This window comes from Mirounga angustirostris, unplaced genomic scaffold (genome assembly GCF_029215605.1).
Source record: "Mirounga angustirostris isolate CCGP_5_RB_7025 unplaced genomic scaffold, mMirAng1.0.hap1 SCAF_5, whole genome shotgun sequence".
Classification (NCBI taxonomy): domain Eukaryota; kingdom Metazoa; phylum Chordata; class Mammalia; order Carnivora; family Phocidae; genus Mirounga; species Mirounga angustirostris.
Window position 1 is genome coordinate 27,203,721 of NW_026991713.1, and position 23,697 is coordinate 27,227,417.

At 42.7% G+C, this 23,697-nt stretch overlaps 1 long non-coding RNA gene across 1 annotated transcript in view; it reads left to right on the forward strand.

Moving 5' to 3' along the window:
* The window catches only part of LOC123841063 (uncharacterized), a 284,524-nt gene extending 261,399 nt beyond the window's left edge, over positions 1-23,125 (forward strand). The window contains exons 7-8 of the long non-coding RNA XR_010411398.1: positions 19,122-19,188; positions 22,407-23,125. This is a non-coding gene — a long non-coding RNA (uncharacterized LOC123841063). The remainder of the gene's footprint in view (positions 1-19,121; positions 19,189-22,406) is intronic.
* The last annotated feature ends 572 nt before the right edge of the window (positions 23,126-23,697 follow it).

Sequence of the window (23,697 nt, forward strand, 5' to 3'; positions counted from 1 at the left end):
AGAGTGGATGTCATTGCCTTGAGAACTGTGACAATGACCATCAACATGACATAGCTATTTGGACTTAGAACTGAGACCCCCTGTGTCAATATGACTTCGTTATTTGTTCCATGATAACTTTGCCTGGGAAAGATAAGAGTATAAACCAATAAATAAGTTCTCTGTTTGCTTCAGGAAATTCCTACAGATAACTTATCTGAGATAACAGTCTGTTCACCCTGAGCAAATTTCTTGTTCTCTTCAAAGCACATTTACCCTTCAAGACTTGCTTTAAGACCCTCACCCCGCTGTATTCACCAATCCTAACCTATAATGTCAGGATTTTAGCCCAATTCTGGGCAATTCCTTCCTTGAAAAGACTCCCTTGAAGTCACTTGAACCCAGACCCCCAAACCCTATAAATATCCTCTTCTGACCTCCCTTTCCTGAAATGCTAAGACTTTGTCAAGGCTATGTCTCCTACATTCAATTAGCTGATAATATTTCAGGGAGTTCAGTAATTCTTACTTTATAAATGAACAAGAGAAGCCTAGAGAGTTTCACTAATTTGTCCTCGTTTATCCACTTAGTTAAAGGGTTCCTGTCTGGGACTATTTGACCCCATCCCTTGTTCCTGATTCTCTGCTACTCTGCCTTTCAGTTGAAAAAGAAGTCCAGTTTTTTCAGTTTTACCTCTGGACCTCTTTGACTTTCTAAGATTAAAAAAAAATTCAAGCAATGGTCTAGTCTCTAGTCCTGTGGAAGGTAGTTGCTGTGGGACCTTATGCATTTAATTAGCCATAGACATTTAACACTGTATTTCAAAATAAACCACAGCAATGGTGACCCACCAACATTCTCTAAATGAAGGATGTGAGTCAACAAGAGCCAAGGGAGCCAGACTTATAATTAAACTTTTGGCAAGTTATTCAGCTGGTCTGTTGTTTCCTAGGGTTGCCGTAATGAATTACCACAAAGTTGATGGGCTTCAAGCAACAGACGTGTATTCTCTCACAGTCTGACGGCCACAAGTCCAAAGTCAAGGCGTTGGCAGGGCCAGGCTCCCCCGGAGAGTCCAAGGGAGAATCTGCTCCATGCCTGTCTTCTAGCTTTTGCTGCCTCCTGGTAACCCTCGGCATTCCTTGTCTGGGGCTTCATAACCCCAGTCTCTGCCTTCTTTTTCTTTTTTTTTTTTAAGATTTCATTTATTTTTTATTTGAGAGAGAGAATGAGATAGAGAATGAGGGGGGGAGGGTCAGAGGGAGAAGCAGACTCCCTGCCGAGCAGGGAGCCCGATGCGGGACTCGATCCTGGGACTCCAGGATCATGACCCGAGCCGAAGGCAGTCGCCTAACCAACTGAGCCACCCAGGCGCCCCTCTGCCTTCTTTTTCATGCAGCTTTCCTTCTGGGTCTCTGTCTTCTTTTCTGTCTCTTATAAGGACACTTGTCATTAGATGTAAGGCCCACCCAAATCCAGAATGATCTCCTCTAGGGACCCTTATCTTTATCATACCTGCAAAAGCCCATTTTCCAAATAAGGTCACATTCTGAGGTTCTAAGTGGACATGTTGTTTGGGGACCCCAGTTCAACCCATTATAGCTGGTAAAGTTTATTACGGCCCTGTTTTATCATCAACATTATTATGTGTAAAATTAAAATGACAATCAAAAATAATATAAACAATAATGTAACAATAGCTCATTTTATTTATTTATTTATTTTATTTATTTTATTTTTTTATTTTTTTTTAATTTTTTTTTAAGATTTTTATTTATTTGCGAGAGAGAGAATGAGAGACAGAGAGCATGAGAGGGAGGAGGGTCAGAGGGAGAAGCAGACTCCCTGCTGAGCAGGGAGCCTGATGCAGGACTCGATCCCGGGACTCTAGGATCATGACCTGAGCTGAAGGCAGTCGCTTAACCAACTGAGCCACGCAGGCGCCACAATAGCTCATTTTTAAAAGATTGCTGTCTTTGGGGTGCCTGGTGGCTCAGTCAGTTAAGCATCCGACTCTTGATTTCAGCTCCGGTCATGATCTCAGGGTCGTGAGATTGAGCCCTTTGGTCGAGGGACATGGCCCTCGGGAGGGAGGGCACCAAGGGAACAAATACATTGACATCACTCTCTTTCCTCCAATTTCCTGCCCCTCTAGCCCAACACGCCTTGAGGGAAGCCAGAGGGCAAGGGGGAGCATGTCGCTGGGGGTCAGGACCCAGAAGCAGAGAGCAGGGGTGTGGGGGGGATCTGGAGGAGCAAATGCAAAGTATCTTGAAGCCTAGGAGGTGTGGACAAGGAGGGAATAGTTGGCATCTCAAATGCAGGGGGACATCAAGAAAGCTTTCTAGAGGTAGAAGCATTTTTGGTTTTATATACGGCTGCTAAAAATGGAGGGATCCCCAACATGCCAGGCACTATTCTGGGTGCATTATCGGCTTTCACCTATTGAATACCAAAATAGCCCTCTGAGGTAACATTATTGTCACCCTCATTTTGAGGGGGGGTTCCTTTTTATTGAAGTCTAGCATACATACAGAAAAGCACAGACATGAAGCACAGCTCAATCATTCTCACAAAGGCAACCACTCAGGTCACCCATCCCCAGAAAAAGAGAGAAAACATGACCAGCCCCCACCCAGAAGTCCCTTTCCAGCCTCCACCACTCTCAGTGATGACCACATTCCACTGATGAGGATGTTTGCCTGTTTTTGAATTTTATGTATTGACACGGTACAGCACTGATTCTCTTGTGTGACTTCTTCGCTCAATGTTAAGTTTGCAGCAGCAGTGTTATTTTTTAAAAAGTTGTAGTAAAATATACGTATCATAAAAATTACCATTTTAACCATTTTTCAGCTTTCTAGAGACATAATTGACAAAGATTGTATATATTTAAGGTTACAACTTGATATTTGGGTATACGTACACATTGTGAAATAATCACTACAATAGAACTAACATATCCACCACCTCCCATAGTTACCACTTTCTTCATTTTAACTATTTTTAAGTGTACAATTCAGTGACATTAAGAACATTCACAGTGTTGTGCAACCGTCACCACTAACCACCTCCAGAACTTTTTCATCATCCCAAACAAAACCTCTCTACCCATCAAGCACTGACTCTCTATTCTCTGTCCCCTCTAGCCCCTGCTAAGCCCCATTCTACTTTCTGTCTCTATGGATTTGCTTATTCTAGCTATCTCATATTCAGTGGAAGCACACATTACCGGTCCTTTTGTGTCTGGGTTTTTTCACTTACCATCATGTTTTCCAGGTTCAAATTGTCATCCTCACTTTATAGGTGAGGAAACTGAGATACCGAATCATTAAGGAAGCAAATGGTGAACCCAGGATATGAACACAAGCAGTCAGGCTTCAGAGCCTGAGCACTTAGGTGCTTCACTGGGCTGTTTATCAGTGGGTCTTGTATTTGCAGAGTCAATGATAGGTATTTAAGTCATGGGACAACTGGATGGAGTCTCTCCACATCAAGTAAGATGACTTGAAATTCACATTCTCTCTCCTGTGTTACGAAAGGATGAGCTTCCCTGTATCTTCCCTGTCTCATTAAAAGGGCAGACTTTTCTCCCTCACTGCAGACTCTTAGTTGGCTATTTCTTCAGTCCCTGCCATTCATGAATGTCTATGATTTCTCTGCTCCCTTCCTTGAGACTAGCGTCCCACTATAGAACCTCCATGTGGTTGTCTCAGCTCCCTCTTCGGTGGAATGCATCATCCCACCACTTGTAACCCTGTTCAGTTTGCTTAAATTATCAGTTGGGTGCAGAGCCTGCTGTTGACATAGGAACTGGGACAGTCCCCTTTGGAGACAAAGATGCCGGTCTGGCTCCTGTTAGGAAGAGGGGAGCTGGGTTGGCAGACACCAATCTGTCTCAGCCAAAGTGAATTCAGGGGCCAACAGAGCCCGAGTCCAAGATCCTCCCTGTCCTCAACCAGTAAAACCACAGAGAACTTATGCATATTTACAAAGAGACCACATGTGCCTGTCTTTTCCCGGCCAAACCCCCTGAATTTCCACATCTCAGAAAGTTGGGTGCCAAGAAAGGCAGGTAACCATAGCTATCTTCGATGGCATGACTCAGCTGCAACAGAGCTCTCCAGCAAAGAGATGCTGTCCTTTGGATGCAGGAATGATGTAGCAATACCAAATCATAAATGAATTTTTTAATTTGGGAATTTTCAACTATAAGGCCCCCTATGTACCTATCACCCAGTTAAAAAAATAATCAATTTCTACCAACTGATTTTCTTTGTGCAATATGATGAATTACATTACCTTTCTGGTCCCTTTTGTCAACAGGGACAAGAGATAATCTAACCAAAATGTTGGCTCCCCTTCTTCTATTTGATCTTTAATATTACAATGTCTTGAAGGTCAGCCCTCCTTGCTATCTGTGCTCTCCTCCTGTGTAATCTCATCCAGGTACAGGGCTTTAAATGCCATTTGTTGTTAGAAATCACGTGCCTGTGAGTAACAGAAACTCAACAGAACTATCTGAAACAAAATGAGAATTTATCAATTCACATGATTGTGAAGTTATTTTCAGGAGTGACAGAGTAAAGGGGCATCAGTGCTGCATCAGCATGTTGCCTCTCTCCCTCGTCACTTGACTCTGTTTCCTGCTGTCTTGACCTCATTCTCATCAGGCTATGGCCCCAAGGTGGTGTAAAAAAAAAAAAAAAGTCCTGGTAGCTCTAAGTTTGCATTGTACCAGCTTAGCAATCATGCCAGAAAGAGAACTCTTTGCTCCTGATTGTTCCATCGAAATTTCTTTAGCTAATTCTTACTGAATTGCCCTATTTCATTTGAGCATCTCTTAACAATCACTGTGGTCATGTGGATGGCATATGCTGACTGTCCAGGCCTAAGATCCCTGCTTGCTACTTAACGAGAAGAGGTCATCCTCTTTGATTAATAGCCACATCAAGATTACTAGCCAAGAAGGAGAAATAATTCCCCAAAAGAAAACCAGGATGCTTTTAGTAAAAGACATGGGACATTGTGCCATCTACATGTTGATAATGCCCAAATTTGTTTTTCCCCATCCCAGACCTCAATCCTCAACTCCAGGTGCATATATGCAACAGCCTCCTTGACGTATCTCACAAACCTCTCAAATTTGACCTGTCCAAAGTGTAGTTCAGAGCACTCTGCCCCCACCCTATCTCCACCCTGTACTTCCTTTGGTTACAAGCAACAAGAACTGGCACTGGCTAACTTAGGCAGAGAGAATGTACTGGAAGGCTTTGGGACCCAAAGAATTGATGGAAGGCTGGAGTCCTGTACTTGAGAAGTAGGAAGCACAACAACTGCATTCCAGAGGAAAACTTTGGTAGGAGGCTGCCCGTGGAGGAACTGAATTTTGTTCTTCTGCTCAAGATTCAGATTCTAGGGATGGAATATCTAATTACACTACCTCTTGGCTTGACTCTCACCCATAAGAAAGAGGTGTTTCCTAACAAGAAATGGGGGCATTGTTAGAGAAATGAATGTTAGACATTCAAATACCAAATACATATCCTCTCTACACCCTCTTCTTCCCCAACTCAGTAAACATCTCCATGCAGGTTGCTCAAGTCAGAAACCTGGAAGTGAGCCTGAATTTCTCCCCTCCCTTCACCTCTACATCCAAATCATTACCAAGCCCCTACAGCTCTACTTTGAAAAAGTCTTCCAAAGATGTCTATTTTTGTCCCTCCTCATCACTGCCTCCTTCATCCACACCATCACGCCATCATTATCTCTTACCTAGACCTTCATAACACCCTCCAACTTGTCTCTTTGCCTCCCATTTTGCTCCATGCAGTCACCAGTATGATCACCTCAAAATATAAAACTGGTCCTGACACCCCTCTGCTTATAGCCCTTCAATTATATCTTGTTCTTAGAATAACATCCAAACCACTGATCACAGGATGGCCATATAGCAGAATGGTTATGACCTCAGACACTAGAACAAGGTTGCCTGGTTTTAAATCTAAGCTCTATCTCTGGCTTCTTTCCCAAGTTGGATCTTCTTGGGAAAGTTGCATAATCTCTCTGGGCCAGTTTCCTCATCTGCAAAGTGAGGCTAATGATAGTATTTAGTTATGAGATTGTTGTGATCATAAATGACTAATACACATAAATTGCTTGAATAGTATCTGAAATATAGTTAGTGCTCAATAAACATGGGCTCTCATTATTATAAGACCCATCTGATCTGGTGCTGGTCTCCTATACCAGGAGACCTGGTATCTAACTACATTTTCCTCTACTCTCCAAGCTCTGTCTCCATGGTCCATCAGACTAACATTCTGATTTTCTTAGAACATGCCTTTTTTTTTTTTTTAACCTCAGGGCCTTTGCATTTGCTACTCCACATGCCCACATGTTTTACACCAGATTTCACATGGCTGGTACCTTCTCAAATTTACGTTTCAGCTTACATGTCATCTTTTCCAGAGAGGCCCCATGCTATCCAAAGTCACCTCCCCTGTCCGTGGTTACTCTATCCCGTCACCCTGTTGATCACCTTTAGTACACTTACAACCCAGAAATGGTCCAGATTATATCTTTTTTCTGCGCACTGCCTGTCTCCTTCTCTAGAATTTGAGTTCCATGAGAGCAAGAAACTTGACACAGCTGTTCACACCCCTTAAAAACATACTTGGCACCGAATATGGACCCAACAAATACTCATTGAATGAATGAGTGTACAGCAGCTGAGTGAAGGAATGAAAATTTGCTAAGTTAATAGGATTGGTTTTTATCAATGAAGCACACACACTTCTATTCCAGGAAGTCTCAGCTGCAGTACATGGAGGTGTCATTATTAAAAGAACAGCTGAGGTGGTAACTCCTAGAAACATCCTTTTCCAGAGATGGGTCTGCTTGCTTTAGGTTTCAGTGGACTTCTATATTTGCTGTTCTGTGTCTGAGGCAGCTGTGGGGCCAGGGAAGCATAATGGACTCGAAGAATCTCAGCTTCTCATGTGGGATCTACTACTTAGTAGATGTGTAATTGTGAGAAAGTTACCACTTTGCCAGGTCTGTTTCCTTGACTGTAATATGGAGATGAAAAATAATACCTTCCGAGGATGGGGAAGAAATTGGAACCCTTGTACATTGCTGGTGGGAGTGTAAAATGGTATAGCTGCTGTGGAAGACAGTGATTTCTTAAAAAATTTTAAAATAAAATTACCACGTGATCCAGCAATTCCATTTCTCAGGATATACTCCAAGGAATTGAAAGCGGGGACTCAAGCACCTACGTGTACACCAGCGTTTATAGCAGCATTACTTACGATAGTCAAAAGGGGGAAGCAACACAAATGCTGTGTGATTCTATTCCATGAGGTACCTAGAATAGGCAAATTCATAGAGACAGAAAGTAGGATGGTGGTTACCAGCACCCAGGAGTGGGGGAAGATGGAAATGGGGAGTTAATTGGTTTGTTTTTTTTTATTTGTTTGTTTGTTTTTGTTTAGTTTTGGGGTTTGGGGGTTTTGTTTTTTTTGGGTTTTTTTTGAGAGAGCATGCAAGTGCGCATGAGCAGGGGGTTGGGGGAGGGGCAGAAGGAGGGAGAGAGAGAATCTCAAGCAGACTGCTCACTCAGCGTGGAGCCTATTGTGGGGCTTGATCTCACGACCTTGAGATCATGACCTGAGCCAAAATCAAGAGTCAGACATTTAACTGACTGAGCCACTCAGGTGTTCCGGGAATTATGTTTATTGGGTACAGAGCTTCAGTTTGGGATGATGGTGATGAGTGGTGGTGATGGTCGCACAACAATGTGAAGATACTAATGTCACTGAACTGTACACTTAAAAAGCATTAACACAGTAAATTTTACATTATGTATATTTTACCACAGTACAGAATAATGACACCTTCCTTACAGGGCAGTTTCGAACATTAAATGAGATGGTATATGTCATCAGGTACTAGAGTTGGTATTTGGTTAAACTGGTGTGACGTGAGCGGCAAATAAGGCCAATCTTTCAGCCTTGAAATGTTTCTCAGTAGAGATTTTATGTGCACAGAAGATGTGGTAAAAGTATCCCAATAAAAAGTACTAATGGATGAACTGTGCACTCATGACCTTTACTGACAGTTCATTCCACCTTAGTCTGACCCAGGGGGAGCGGAGGGGCGTCTTCTCCTGAGAGCTCACTGGAACATTCTCACTGTTTTGTTCTGAAGCAGGCCAATAGACCTGTGGAGGAAACTCAATTTAAGAGTGATGACAGAACACTACGGTGTACCCCACATTCAACCATGGGGCCTTCACCATTGTCTCGTATGGGTGGCGGAGGGCGCAGAGTTGGGAGTAGGCTTCTCTTGATTTTTCTCTGTGAATGCAGACATAAAGAGAGAAAGGAAAAGGAAGTTAATTGATTCCTGTAGTTGGGAAAGTTACCAGAGCAGCTCAAAGGAAAGCTTTAGGAGTCACTGTTTCAAAAACTGGAAAGAAACTCAAACCAGCTGGGACTTTCTCTCCCCCTTCTGTCTATCTTTACTCCTTGTGTGTTGGTCTCATTCTCTCCTACCACAGAGGGCATAGGCTTTCCTACATAGCAAGGAACATGTCTGCTGGCCATCCTTGTGTAACCACGCCAGCAGACAAAGATTCCACCTCTAGACTGTATCAGTGAAGGTATTCCAGGATGAGGACAACATCTGTGGCTTCAGCAAAACATCATTGCCATTTGCATCCAGCTGGAAGAAGACAAAAAGGCATGGAGGAGTGCACATAGGAGGATTTTATAGGCCAGGTCTGATGGGTCATTTCTGTATTCCATTGCCATGGTCATACCAAGCTGCAAGGGAGGCTGCATGTCAGGAAGAAGAGGGAATGGATTGTGGTGAACAGCTATCGGTCTCCACCACAGACGTTCTTACCCCTCCTTGACACCAGACCTTCTCTTACCTACAGCCTCCTGGAAAATAGTTGCTTTACCCATGGGTAGCAGCCTCCTCCTCATCACCCACTCCCAAATCCTGATGAGTATGATTCTCTCATTCATTACCTGTTCATGTCCTCCGAATTCCTTGGTTTACTTTCCACACTGAAGACTAAGTCTTTTTCAGAGTAGGTACAATCCCTTGGTAATGCTGCTCCATGGACCCCATAAGCCTCCCAACATTCTGTTCTCCTTCCCTCTCCCAGGTTGAGATACAGAACTCACACAGACATACACACACCCTCGTCCTCTACTCCTGAAACTTGCTATCCTGTTAACTATGCTTAAGCATGAAACAGCCATGGGTTTTTTCTTAGTTTGATTTTTCATTTTTAGTGTGTTCTGTCTGAGCTTATTGTTCAACTGCCTTCTACGTCTGGTTTTAAGGATCCAATTGGCAGGAAATTTGAACAGCATCCTCAACAGGGCTTGAAAGGTAGTGCTTATGTATTTAGGCACTGAGTAATTTCTTCCTTCCTTTTTCCCTCCCTCCCTTCTTTCCTTCTCCCTGTGGCAGAGACAGCTAGCTGAATACCAAAAAGACTGTGCTCTCTTCCCATTGTGTGAGTTCTTGCCTGACCAGCCCCTCCTTGTGACTAAGTGGTGCCAGGTCACTAGTTTTGGCCAATGGAATGGGGGCAGAAGTCATCAGTGTCACTTTGGGCCACGATAGTATCTCCCGTGCCTTTCCCATACCCCGTTTCCTGTTTGCAAGGCCCTTAGAGACCACATGCTGGAGATGGAGATGTCACAAGTTGGAAGAAGGCTGCATCTCTGAGTTACCTTCTGGAGGAGAGCTACCCACCCACGCACATCTGTTGCAGACTGCATGAGTCTTTGCATAAACTGGGTTTTGTTACTGGACTTGAGTTTAGCCTACTCTAATACTCTCCCTTTCCTTTGTTAAATATTTCTTAGCCCCTACTATTTGCCAAGCACGGCGCTGGGTATTAGAGATGCAAATATAAATAAAACAGTCCCTTCACTCAACGAGCTCACAATCCAAGGTGGAAAGAGATGTATGCTTACATGTTTTTGTAACAGTGCATTGAGTCCTGTGTTACAGGTATGTATGTACAGAGTGTTATGGGGAAGCAGAGCAGGACGACTAAGCCAGCCTGCATTAGGATGGGCGTGGGGTGGGAAAGATGATTAGTCAGTTAGGTGACACATATTCCGAGGAGAGGTGGGTGAACAAAGGCAGACGCCGAGAAAGCAGGTTCATGGGTAGATATGTGTACTGGGTGAAAAGGGGAAGAGAGGATAACAAACTAGGAAATTTTTATTAAGATGTACTGTTGGTGTGATTCCGCAGGAGACGTCTACTCCACAGGGACAATTATAACAAGGTCTCAAATGTAATTAACACTACTTAAAGTAGTCATCCTGTGGGAGCACCACACCTCTGACTCTCCAGGGAAAATATTAATGGGACTCAGATTTGAAGGTTTATTTTCACATAATTCTTAAACTCTATTGAGTGGCTTGATTCCAATGGAGCATGACTCTACTTAAGGGGAACCACGCTGCTATTTCAGAGCCAATCACAAATGGTTTTCATTTCCTTTTTTTTTTTTTTAAGATTTATTTGTTTATTTGAGAGAGAGAGAAAGCACAGAGGGATAGGGAGAAGCAAGCTCCCTGCTGAGCAGATAGCCTGATGCGGGGCTCAATCCCAGAATCCTGAGATCATGACCTGAGCCAAAGGCAGACGCTTAACCAACTGAGCCATCCAGGTGCCCCATGGTTTTCATTTCCTATGTGCTTAACAAATCTGCATGTTGTGGTGTGTTACCTGTTTGTGGGGCTTTCCAGGGAGTTCTAGTAGCTTTGGACAAAAAGCCTTGTTTAAGTCCTAGTTCTGCTGCTGGAATTATATTGAGCCATATGGGATGGTCAGTATTCGACCGTTTTGTACTTAAAAGATGGCAATATTGTAATGTTCTACCTAATATAATCCTGGGTGGTAGATTGAATTCTTGGTCCCATTTCCTCATTCCTTGTAATATTACTTCACACCCTTATTCTAGGCCCATTGTAGGAGCAGTATACTTGCCCTCACCTTGGCTCTGCTCTACTCCAAGTAGAGTAGGAAGCTTTTGGCCGATTTTGAGCAGTGGGGCGACATGACTTGATTCACATATTAAAAAAAAAAAAAGTCTGCCTTTTATAATGAAAATAGATTGTAAAGGGGTGGGGGTAGAAGCGAGGAGACTATTGCACGAATCTGAGCAAGACATGAAGGGACCTGCACCAGGCTGGTGGCACTAGAGGTGGGGTAAAGGAGAGATATTCTGGATTACATTTTGAAGGTAGAGCCAAGAGAATTTCTTAACAGGTTGGGAATGGAGTAAGAGAACAATAGAAGCGTTAAGTATGACTCCAAGGCTTTGGGCTTGGCATCTGGAGGAATGGAGCTGCGGTCAGCTGGATTGGGAAAGACTGTGGGTGGAATAGGAGTTGGGGGGAAGATCTGAAACTCAGTTTGGGATGAGTTTGAGATGCTTTTAGCCATCCACGTGGGGATGTTGTGGAGATGGCTACTTATAAGGGACTGGAGTTCAAAGGTCCTGAATATAGAGCCCCCAGCCCAGTACCTAGAGAAGAGTGGATGCTCTGTAAGTGGCAGTTGCCTCCCCTCCCCATGTCCCTGACTCCCAGATTTGGTTCATAAATACTGCACAGAGGAGAAGATACCCAAGTCAGTACTGATTGTAATGCTACGCGGCTTCTCCTTACTTACACGAGCCATTATACAGCTTTATAAAAAAGAAATGTCTTGATGCAGTGACCAGGTTTGTTTCTTTCAACCTCATCTTTATAGAGGATGACGTATTTATGGATGCAATTCCTTTCCCTGCCTTCCAAAGGAGCAGTCAGGAAAAAAATTCAATACCCTCACTCAGTGTTGTATGTGTTCTCTCTCTAGCCCTTAAAAACATATTTCCTCCCTGTATCCGTCAAAACATCTACCCATTTTCTGCCTCTCCCATTCCCCCGTCAATAGTTTTGGCTTTTTCTGTGCTAACTTGGAATAATCTTGGTCCTTTCCTTCCTCTAATGCCCCTATGCTCCTTAAGCCTGAGATCTGGTTGCTCTCTGGGGTCCATATTTTGATAGCCTTCTTTGGATAGTGTATCCTGGTTTCCTGGGACATGGTGGTTAGGAATTGTCTTTTAAATTTTCTGGAATTAGCTCCTGAAGGCAGAACAGCTAGAGGCTAGAGTCGTCTCCATAATCTAATGGCCCCTGGGCATTTGGGTGGTTGTAAGAAATTTGTTTCTGTTTCCAGGGGCTGTATGCACACCGACTCTGAGGGTCCTTTTGGTTTGTAAAAGCTAGCCATGAACCAAGAGCGGGACATCATTCAGCTTAGAGAAAGCACTACACCAGCCTTCACTTCAGGAGGAAGGTCTGACCAGGAGGCCAGCTCCTCTGGAATTTCAGGCTGTGAAGACTGTCCTTGGATTTGGGGGAAAATACATGTAGTGGAGGAAAGAGGGGGAGGAGGGGGCACACCTAGAGGCAGCAAAGCCTGCCTGCCTCCTGACTTCTCCTGTCTGAGCAACAGGGGGAGGTGCTGCAGAGGACCCAGCCTCTTCTCCCCGCTTTCAGGCTTGGCGCCATCTCAAGAAAGTCCTTGCTGCCCAGGGTCAGCTCTAAATGGGAGGCACGTGATGCTTCCTGAATGACTCATTGGCTGTTACACGACAGGTATGTCTTGTGGCAGGAATGATCACTGCTCAGCCGTGACCGAGTCTTGTCATTGGTGCTTCTCAGCTCAGTTCTCCCTTCTCTCTCAGCTGATCCTTGGCTCCGTGCTTGTGGCATCTGGGAAGTTGGGCATGGGAGTAATTCCACCCTTTGTTCGATAACTAGCAGACACGGGCGAGACAAGCCAGGAGCGCAGCCAACTGCCTTAAGGAGCACGGGCAGAGACCACAGCAATTCGAGGAGCGGGGGAGCGGGCCGTTCAGCGCCACCACCAGTGCGCGGAGCCAGGCTGGCAGCCCCGGCATCTGGCATGGGCTCCGGCTCTCGGACCCCCATCTTATTCCATCCTCCCCGACAATTCATTAAGAGGGCTTAGGGGAAAACAGAAGGCTTTTTATAGGCATCCTGGTTCAGCCTCTGGTAGGTTGCTGAAAACAAAACAAAACAAAAAAAACAAAACAAAACGAAAATATTTCTGCAGTGGAAAGATCTTTAGAAATGTCCTTGCCAAAGTGTTTTATTTAGTTCTTCATCACGGGATATACTGATGCAAGAACGATTTTCCTAACACCTTCAGAGCTCAGAGGGGTGTTGTATGTATGAGATGTTTGTGTGTCAAGGAGACCAGAGGAGCAAAGGGGAGGGAGGTCTTTGCCTTCAGCTCTGATCGCTTTTAAACCTTCAGAGATTTCGGGAATCACCAAGCCACGCCCTATGGAGATTCTCAGCCATACTCATTGTTTCCATGGAAACAACAGAAATTTCTGATATTAAACAGAAGGCAACCTATTGACATCACCCTTAAAAAAAAAGAGAGAGAGAGAGAAAGCTCTGGTTTTCATCTCTGCTTCTGGAGCTGGAACCAGCTTTTCCTGTTGTCTCCTTTATGGAATTTGGGATAAAGAGCTAAAGGAAAACTCCTAAATGGGCAAAAGACTTCCTCTCTGAGTCCAGACAGGAGTGAGTGACCCCATTTCAAAGTAGCACGTTCTAACTAGTAGCTTCCCTCCACGACATTGGAGACCCCACACTGAGCTTGTTTTTAAGTGGACCCCTGAGTTTTTCTTCCTGTTTTCCAGAGTAACTGTCTGGACTTCTAAATTACAGGGGGACAGCCCAGGAACCGAAAAGCTGCTCTCATCGGCTTTTGGGTCTGCCGCAGACTGGTGAGAGAAGCTGTGAATATCTTAAGATTTCCAGCGTGGCGTCTCAGACCTGCTGGTTTGAATAATCGTGATGAGATTTGGAGAAAGGGCACAGGCAGATGAGCATTTATATGCACCGAGTAGAATCTTTATCCTTTTCAGGTTCAGTGGAATGTCACTGTCACTACTAATAAATCAAGTATGCCATCTTTCCACTACCTCAGCACCTCGCATGGAGGGCACAGTGGAACAGCAGGGACCTCACAGCTGGTGTCAGAGTCCTGGGTTCTGGTCCTTATTCTGCTCCGTGAGCTTTGTGACTGTGGATGATTCGGGTCCCTTCTCTGGGCTTCATTTTATTCATTTAGTAAAGCGGGGTGGGGAGAGGGGAGATACTAGATGACTTTTTTTTCCCCATTTTTTTTTTTATTGTGGTAAAAAACCATAAAATGTACCATCATAACCATTTTTAAGTGTGCAGTTCCGTAGTGTTAAGTATATTTACATCATTGTGAAACAGATTTTTCATCTGGCAAAACTGAAACTATACCCATTAAACAACAACTCCCTGGGATGCCTGGGTGGCTCAGTTGGTTAAGCGTCTTCCTTCGGCTCAGGTCGTGATCCCAGGGTCCTGGGATCGAGCCCTGTGTCGGGCTCCCTGCTCCATGGGAAGCCTGCTTCTCCCTCTCCCACTCCCCCTGCTTGTGTTCCCGCTCTCGCTGTGTCTCTGTGAAATAAGTAAAATCTTAAAAAAAAAAAGTAGGATTGCTGGATCATATGGTAGGTCTCTTCTTAATTTTTTGAGGAACCACCCTACCTTTCCTCCCCGTGGCTGCGCCAGGTTACGTTCCCACAGGCAGCGCAGGCGAGTTCCAGTTTCTCTGCACCCTCACTACCACCACTTCCTGTTTTTGTTATGTTAGGAGGAGCCAGCTTAATGGGCAGGAGGCTGTAACCCCTTGTGATTGTGATTTGCATTTCTCGGATGATTACTGATGTGGAGCATCTTTTCATTTGCTTATGGCCGTTTGTATATCATCTTTGGAAACATGTCTATCCAAGTCCTTTGCCCATTTTTTAACAGGGGTTACTTAATTTTGTTGTTGTTGTTGAGTTATATACTAGATGACTATTGACTCTCCATCTTAGACATTTATAATTCTAGATTCTTAGTGTCCTTAAGCAATGTTTTCATCTCTTCTTCCTTTCAAGGGACAGATAAGGGGCGCCTGGGTAGCTCAGTTGGTTAGGCCTCTGATTTCAGCTCAGGTCATGATTTCATGGTTGTGGGATGGAGCCCTGCATTGGGCTCCATGCTCAGCCGGGAGTCTGCTTGGGATTCTCTCCCTCTGCCCTCCTTCCTCTCTCTCTCTCTCTCAAATAAATAAATAAATCTCAAAAAAAAAAGACAGATAATGATTAATTATCATAGATAGGTTTGTAAGAATTTGAAACTTATCAGCGACTCTGACAGACTTTTTTTTTTTGCATGCTGGGTTTTTGCTTCATGTAAGTGGTAGGAAGCAGAGATGTGTTATTCAGGGTTTGGTATACCCAGAGGTCTGTCACTTGAGGGCAAGTGTGGAGTAGGAATCTTTCCTTCTAAAGCTAATGCTTTTTCTGTAACTATATGCTGATCAATTTTCTTTTTTTTTTTTAAAGATTTTATTTATTTATTCATGAGAGACAGAGAGAGAGAGGCAGAGGGAGAAGCAGGCTCCCAGGGAGCAGGGAGCCCGATGCGGGACTCAATCCCAGGACCCTGGGATCATGACCTGAGCCGAAGGCAGATGCTTAACCATCTGAGCCACCCAGGTGCCCGCTGATCAATTTTCTAAGTACGTGTATTAATGTATTTCTCATAGCAACGAACTTATGAGGTATGTGCGAGCATTATCCTCACTTACAATGATGAAACTGAGGCACAGAGAGAGCAAGTACCTCACCTCAGATCACGTGGCTATTAAGCTGAGGCCCAAGGTCTCTCTGCTTCCTGTTCCTGTCATGCTTAGCTGCCGCCTTGGACACAGATCTCCTTAGTTTTTATCCTGTTATTTAGATCATGCCAGAATGCTTTCTTTCTCTCCCCCCTTCCTCTCTCCCTTCACCTTTCTACCATGCCCTCTGAAACTCTGTTCCGTGATAAGCAGAATCCCTATACCCTTAACATTTCTACTAAATGTTTTTCTGTTTTCTGCCATCAACTGCAACAGTCTCTTCTGAGCTCCCTGCTTCCCTTTTATCCTGCTCAAAGGCAGGGGGCTCGCTCTCTCCTGCCCTCTCTTCTGCCCCTCAGGCTGGGAGTTGGGAATCAGTGTCTCCCTTGCTCTCCAAAGCTGTTGCCTGGCTACCATTCTACCCTTGGCTTGAAGCCCAGTGTTATTTACTTGGCCTCTCCTCTGGCATGCTGGCCTTTCAGTAGTCCTGCCCTGCTGTGTCATCACTTGGGACTGCCCCAACCCCAAATCTCAAACTCCAGTGTCCTTCTAGCTCATTCATGCCCTCACTCGCATTAGTTAGTTCATGGAGATGTCCAGAGCTTAGATTCTTCCATGTCCACCCAGTCTGTATCCCTGGCCTGGCTTAGCCTTCATCCCCACTTAACCCATACCCTTGGGCAATTGTCTGAACTGTTTCGCATTAACATCCTTAACAGTATGTATGGCCATCCCCTCTTCTTTCCTCCTGCTTTGGAGAACGAATATCCTTCCTTCCTCCAATTAATAATTCAACCTATGCCCCCATCCCCCTTCTCTGGGCTCCTGCTCTGTCCATCATTTCCTGCACACCCTACATGCTCACCCTCTTCCTATCTCCCTGTGAATATGCTCTCCTCTCTCCATTCTCCAGTCTCCCCTTGGCCCTGTCCCCATACCGCAGCTCTGTCCAGTCTCACTCCTTCCCTTCTCCAAACTTCTGGGGAGAGTCCCTAGTTATTCATCTCTTTTTTTACCTCTCAGTCCATCAAAATTTGGCTTCTGATCACAAGTTATTTGGGTACATGTGAGGCTGGGTTAGAAATTCAAAATTGCAAATGGAAGATTACTTCCACTGACTGAATGGAAGGGAAGGCCGAGCTATGTGTTAAGGATGCAGGGCCGGGAGATGGGTGAACTTGAGGAGCATGGCAGCGCTGCTTCTGTCCGAGGGGGAAAGTGAGTGGGAAAGGATTGTTAAGGGCCACTCTATGCATCATAATTGAAGGTTAACTTGCACAGTGCCCGGAACATAGAAGATATTCAGTAAAGGCATTTCTCCCTCCTTTGTCCCCTCTCTTCAGAGCTCAGTTTTCTTTTTTGTACAGCGTGGGGTTGGACCCAGTGACCCATCAGACCCCTTCCAGCTCTAACGGTCTACAACAGACTTTCTCCTAGCAATGTCTTGAGTTTGTAACCGCCTTGGAGACAAGCCTTTCAAAAACTGCTTACAAAAAGGCCTGTGTTCTTTCCACAGGGCATTCTAAACAAATATCAACAAAAAATGTTTTTAGGAGACATTGAAGTGCATTGCATAATAGCCTCTTCCTCATTGTGCCCCTCCTTGAGTAATCTGAGCCATTGTGTGTGTGGTTGGTGGTGGTGGGAAGGATGAAAACAGTGGTATGATTTCTATCCAAGTTAGTATATGTGCATTTCAAAGGGATTTTTAGGCTTAACACATCAACCTGAAGGAGAATCTATGATTTGGTCAAATTTTGAACTAAATAAAGAAAGGCTGATGGTTTTGAGACAGTTGGGGGCTTTTGGGAACAGAGCTGGACACAAAGAATATGAAAGGAATGCAGAGTTCAATCAGGCAGTAAAGAGATTAGTTGAATCCAGCCTAGGCTAGGGGGTTGCTGAATTCCATCTACCCAAATTAAGCTTCTCTAAAAAGGACCAGTATGTTTGCTATTTCAAGAGAATGTAACAAATTCTGACCCTAAAAGATTGCCTTTGTGATTTCAATATAAAATGGGTAACATTGTAATCTTGAGATTCTAAGTTGAAAGGTATAAGATGTTGATTCAGTTTATAAACAACAGAACTGGAATGCTTTAGAGGACTCTGATTTTTTTTTAACATTTATTTGATTACAGTTGCAATAAGAGAGCTTAAATGCTGGGAATTTTTTTTCTTTATTTTTAATTTTTTAATTTGAGTATAGTTTCAGATGTAACATTAGTTTCAGATGTAAGATGTAGTGAGTCAAAGTCTCTGTACATTATGCTATGCTCACCACAGTGTAGCTAGGGAAGTTTTTGCTTGTTATGGTTGTAAATTTGTCCTCTAAGACATTGGAAGCACGTAAAAATAAATTTGAGTACATTACTTTTATAAATGCAGTTTAAAATTAAGATTTAATTTATTAAATGTGTAGATGAAACTGGTTATTTGAGCAGTTTAATCTGTCAACTGGAGTTTCTGGAAACTTAGAAAAACACTTGAAAATGATTTTCTTATTTTACTAGTTTTATAAATAGAGTTGTAGTTTGAACTGAAAGCAACGAAACCCAGGTTTTTAAATGTGTAACTTGGGTAACTTGAATATTAATTGAGGAGTCAAGTAACTAAAAATCCTCCCTATGGAAAAGGCACCTATTAGAAATAGGAGAAGCCAAGACAGGAAGGATGAAAATATCCACAGTGTATGGGCAAGGTGAGCTGTCTGGGGCTGAAGGGAGGTGGCTATCCCAGGGATGTGATGGCAGAGATAATGGGGGATGCTGGAGAGCACGGAGTGTACTCAGTGTACTGAGGATTGTGACCTAAAATATTTTCTCTTAGATTTTTATAATGTGAACGCTTTTAGGAACACTCAAGTTTCTACCTTTAACTTTGCATGTCCTTATTTACAAAGAACAGATCAGGATTAAACCAGAACAAGATAACAACCCTCAAAATTGGATGACACATTAACCCAACGGGGAGTATTGATTGGTTTTTCAGCAGTTGAAATGCAATGTTACATCACGGTCAGATGATTTTTCTTATTTTGACTCTTCTAGAAACTGGGGACCAAAAATAGGTAAAGGAGAAATGAGTAAAAGCTCTTAAATAACCATCCAATAAAGTCAAATCCTTATTTATTTCTGACTTTCTTGATTGACTTGGACCAAATGATGAAGCAGCAGAAGGAATTGTCTTTGATATGCTCAGGTTTTCCATTCTCCTTTCCCACTAAAGTATATGCCTTTGTCTTCTTCACTCATCAATTTCCACTCTCAGGGAGAATCTGCTGTTGGTCAGCATAGTAATGTGAATTTAAGTTCAAGGGGTGTTTTTTTTCTCTAAATCTTATCTTCTTACATGCTTCCAATGTCTTACAGGACAAGGCCATCCCTATAGGGGTGAATCCGCCTTCACCAAGAGTGCCTTCAAGAGGCTGAGGTCCAGGTAGGAGAGCACATAACGTTTACCTCTTGAGAGATTTTTGTACCAGAAGGGGACTCCTATAATATTTACTCTGGGACTGTCCTGGTAGATGGAATGGAGGGTGGTCCCATGTATATAGGCCAGTGGCTCCTAAACCCAGCTAATAATCATCATAATCACTTAAAGAGATGTTTTAAAGAAGCTTTTAGGCCTGGCATTTCACATTCGGATTCTGACTCAGTTGCTCTGGGGTGCTGTTCTTGGTCAGCTCCACTGGGGGAAGCGGTTGGAAGACCTGTGATGAGTTCACTATCCTGTAATGATTACTTAACAAAGCAGGTGTATACTCCATTTACTTCTTTTATTATAACAACACGGTTATGATTTAGGGACACAGATTTCCTCCACTCTTACTTAAAAGCCCTAACTACTGCAATTTCTAATGATTTCTAAGGAGTTTCTAGCTTGCTTTTTGCTCTATGTATGCTCTCTGAGCTTTCTCTTCCTGAGTTTCTCTGTAACACTCTCATTGGCTGCCTTGAACTTTTTTTTTTTAAAATATATATATATATCTGTCCATTTTGTTTTGATATTCTTCAGAGTAAGTAAATCTGAATACATCCCCATTAGTTATGGAGAACAAGGTACTAATAATCTATATTTCCCTCCTAGATGAAGTGATAGGAGAACGATATGCCAGACAGCAGACTGAGAATGTTACATATATCCCACTTCATTTCATCCTCCTCACAATCCTGGGAGGCAGGGGCTTGACTCAGACACATTAAGACTACTGCCCCAAATGGCTCTGCTCAGAACCAACTGATTTTAGTTTTCTTAATCACCAGCCAACACTGATTAAGTACCTAGCACAGGCAGAGCCCTGAGACCCGTCTAGACTGTCCTGAGCTTGCTAATTAGATCATGCTGCCCTTTCTTTGGTATCCCGTGGCTTGTGGTATCGATTAAAACCAACACATTAAAAATAAACCTTAAAAACTTTAGAACTTTGCCTTGCTTTAAAAAAAAAAAAAAAGGTATTCTCTCCAATCCCACAAGTGGTACAACTGGAACAATTAAAAAAAAAAAGCACAAAGAAGGATCTAAAAATCACCAGTAATTCTACCAATCAGAGAAAATCACTGCTAATTTTTGAATGTATCTCTGACCTGCTTTTTGCTAAGCATACATCATACCCACACTTACAGCACCCTTGTACTTTAAAAACAAATCTGGCCATTCCAGGTTTATTTATCGTTTCCTACTTTTCCACAGAAGTGGTAGCATGTAAGCTGGCTGGGTGGACCGGGGTTCCATTATTTAACGGAGCATAACTTATTTACTTAATTAATCTTTGGTTGTTGATTGCTTGAAATGTTTCCATTCCCACTTTTAAAAACAAGCCTGTGTTATCTAGCCCCACTGTCTGTTAAATATCAAGATTATAGGCAAAGAGTTTGAAACATGCAAGAAATCAGAGTATATGTAATCATAATCTCATCCCAAGTAGTCTGCTAGATGATGAACTGCATCCCACTAGGAGATGATTGAGGAAATAGCAACAAAACTGCTGCTGATGAGCACTGACTATATTTAACTCGAGGTCTAAGATTGGAACAAAGACGGGAACAAAGTTGGAAGAATAGCCTGTAAATATTGCACATTTTTCTAAATTAGAAATAGCACAACTGAAAATATTGGAGAAGGGAAAGGGAGAAAGGGAAGTAACATAAAACCACTGATTGGCATGTAGGTAATAAGTGGGAGTCGAAAGATACTAGTTAAAGATCTAAACCAATTTTAGAAGCCCATGTAAGGAAAAGGGGAATTATGACCATTAAAAAATACAAAGTAGTAGTATAAAGGTAACCACCACAGAAAAATAGAAACCTTCTTAAATATCAAAATAAAAAGTAATAATAAAAGAGAGAGATTTGCAAAAATAAAAGTATTAAGGATAATCTATAAATTCATAAAAATAGCCACCTAAGAGGGTTGGAGGCAACTGGGGTAGAAAGGATAGGAATGGGAATAAGATTTCTCTGAGTTTATATTTTTATACAGTTTTGACTTTTGAACCATGTAAAAACTACACATTTAAAAAATAAAGCTAATTCCAAAGAATAAATAGGGCAAGCATTAAAACTGAATATAAACAGAAACAAATGAACTTAACTGCATATCAAATGATATCTCAAGTATAACAGAAAAAAAAAGGAATTAATTCAGGCACATTGTTAATACACTTTTGTAGAAAATATTCTTTGAACAGAAAGAACTTTAAAAAATATTTCTTAGATTTATTTGTGGTGGTATTGGTAAATAATATTGAGATTATTTTGAGCATATTGAAGCATATAGCAAATGAGAAAATATCTTAAACTTTTTAGAAACTGAGGTTCTCAATGTAGGAGAAGATAAAAATATAAAATAGGAGAAAGAGAGGAAGATTTGTATGATATTGGATTTGAATTGGAAGTATCAGTAAGAACTCATGATTTCTTGAACAAATATATTCCTTAGTTCTGTGTACTGAAAGGTCTGTTTACATTACATCCCACTAGCAATGAGCACACCTAGGAGATAGATCTTGGTTTCTAAATATCACTTTTTATTGAAAAGAACAGGGCTCCTTGGAGAAATAGTTGATTCTAGGGTCTGAGACAGAAAAAAAAGTACAAGGTGGCCTAGATTAACTTGTGCTAGAAAATAAATGCTCAAAGACCAATGGGACAATATCAAAATGATACAGAAACTAGATTATACTGGCTCCCTTTGGACCAATTTGGGTCAATTTGAGCATCTAAAAGAATAATGATGGTAATGGGGGAAAAGAAAACAAAAGAATGCCAGCTGATAAAAAGAAGAATGGAAATAGAAAATTTTCAAACATGATACCACCACAGTGCATATACCTTGACAGGATTCTAGGGTTTAAAAAAATATTTTATAAAGACCACGTCAGCGATAAAATCTGAATTCACTTAACTAAGAAAGTAGATCAAGGGAAGCCAGCTCAACTTCTTAGGCCAAATTTGATGAGAAGTGTTCAAGGTAAAAGCACCTACTCAGACATGCAACCAGTTCAGCATCCACAAGGCAGTAATGAGGAGTCATTTTATAGGAGTAGGGACAATCACTGCCAAGACACACTGAAAATGTTGTTTCTTAAGCCCTGGGCAGCAGGGAGATTTCAGTCTACAATGTGAAAATCATTGAGCTGTGATTCCTTTCCTAAGGGAACCCGAGAAGACTGAACACAGGTGGGACTACACCTGGGAAAAAAAATCAAAAAGCGGCAAGGAGGATGCAAAGGACCCATGGGAGAAGGTCTCCAAGTGTCTTGGGCTTTAAGTAAGACCAAGGAATAAGAAAACCAGAAAGAAGCAGGTCTTCCTTAGCACCCATGTGTTCATGACTGGCTAACTTTGGCCAACATAAGAGAGATCATCACTGCAGGAGAGAAAAACATAAAAATTCTCAACGATCTCCCTGCCTACTCTGCTCCTGCCCATCTCCCACGGCCCCTCATGTACAGCCAGTGCTGCTTTTCCGTTCACGCTGAAACTGGGGGTTTTGGAAGAGTGTCATCTGGTTTCGTTCAGGCACTGTTTTTCAGTGACTATGTCAACGTGACATCAACATGTTCTGCCTAATAGCTATGGGGTACAAAGTGAGGAAAACACATGCATATTGGGAAACAATTTTGCCACAAAACCGAAGTATGAAGTTCACGTGAGTACTCACTGATAAAGGTGATTTTGAAAAGCTGTTTTTACCTTACAGATACATTGCCTTAGGCAGACCCAAAAATGTTGCATGGAGAAACTCTTTGGGCCACAAGGGCACTACTGATACCCCCAAATATTCCCATCTTTCATTTGAGTGGTCTTGCCTCATTGTACTAGAGGTTGTTTCCTATCTCATCATTCCTGTTGTTGGGTGGGGGGGAGAGGTCGGGGGGAAGGATTTGTACTCTAAGGATGTTTGTGGTCTGGCAGTGAGGTCTTCATAGGAGCTTTGGTGTCCCTGCAGATTCAAGGTTGGAGTGGTAAGGAAATCAGCCTGAAGTAGTGCTGATCTCAAACTCTCCAAACTATTTGGCAGCATGCAGATGTTCTCTCTTTATCTGAGCTCTCTAAATTCTCAGCTTTCCTGGAGTTGTCAGAACATGGGGTATTGTCATCAGTCACCTCAACAGCAAGGCTGGAGACAAATTTATTTGGATTCGAGATTCTGGCTGAAATGAACAAAAACCAATTAAACTTCTGTAGAATTAGAAAGAAAAAAGGAGGTAAAAGAGAGAGGGAGGGAAGGAAAAAGGAAAAGAAAGAAGGAATTTTATGAAGACACAGAAGTTTCTCACAGAGACCAAGGCCACATTGAAACTTGACCCTCAGGAAGAACTTGGGATCCAGGAGTTGAGAAGCCAGGGAGCTCACTCTTTGTCTCTCACTGGCTTCATTCTTTTTCAGTAGAACATGCTTCTGAGTTTGCATTTTAAAAGTATACCCACCTTTTAAGAAATTA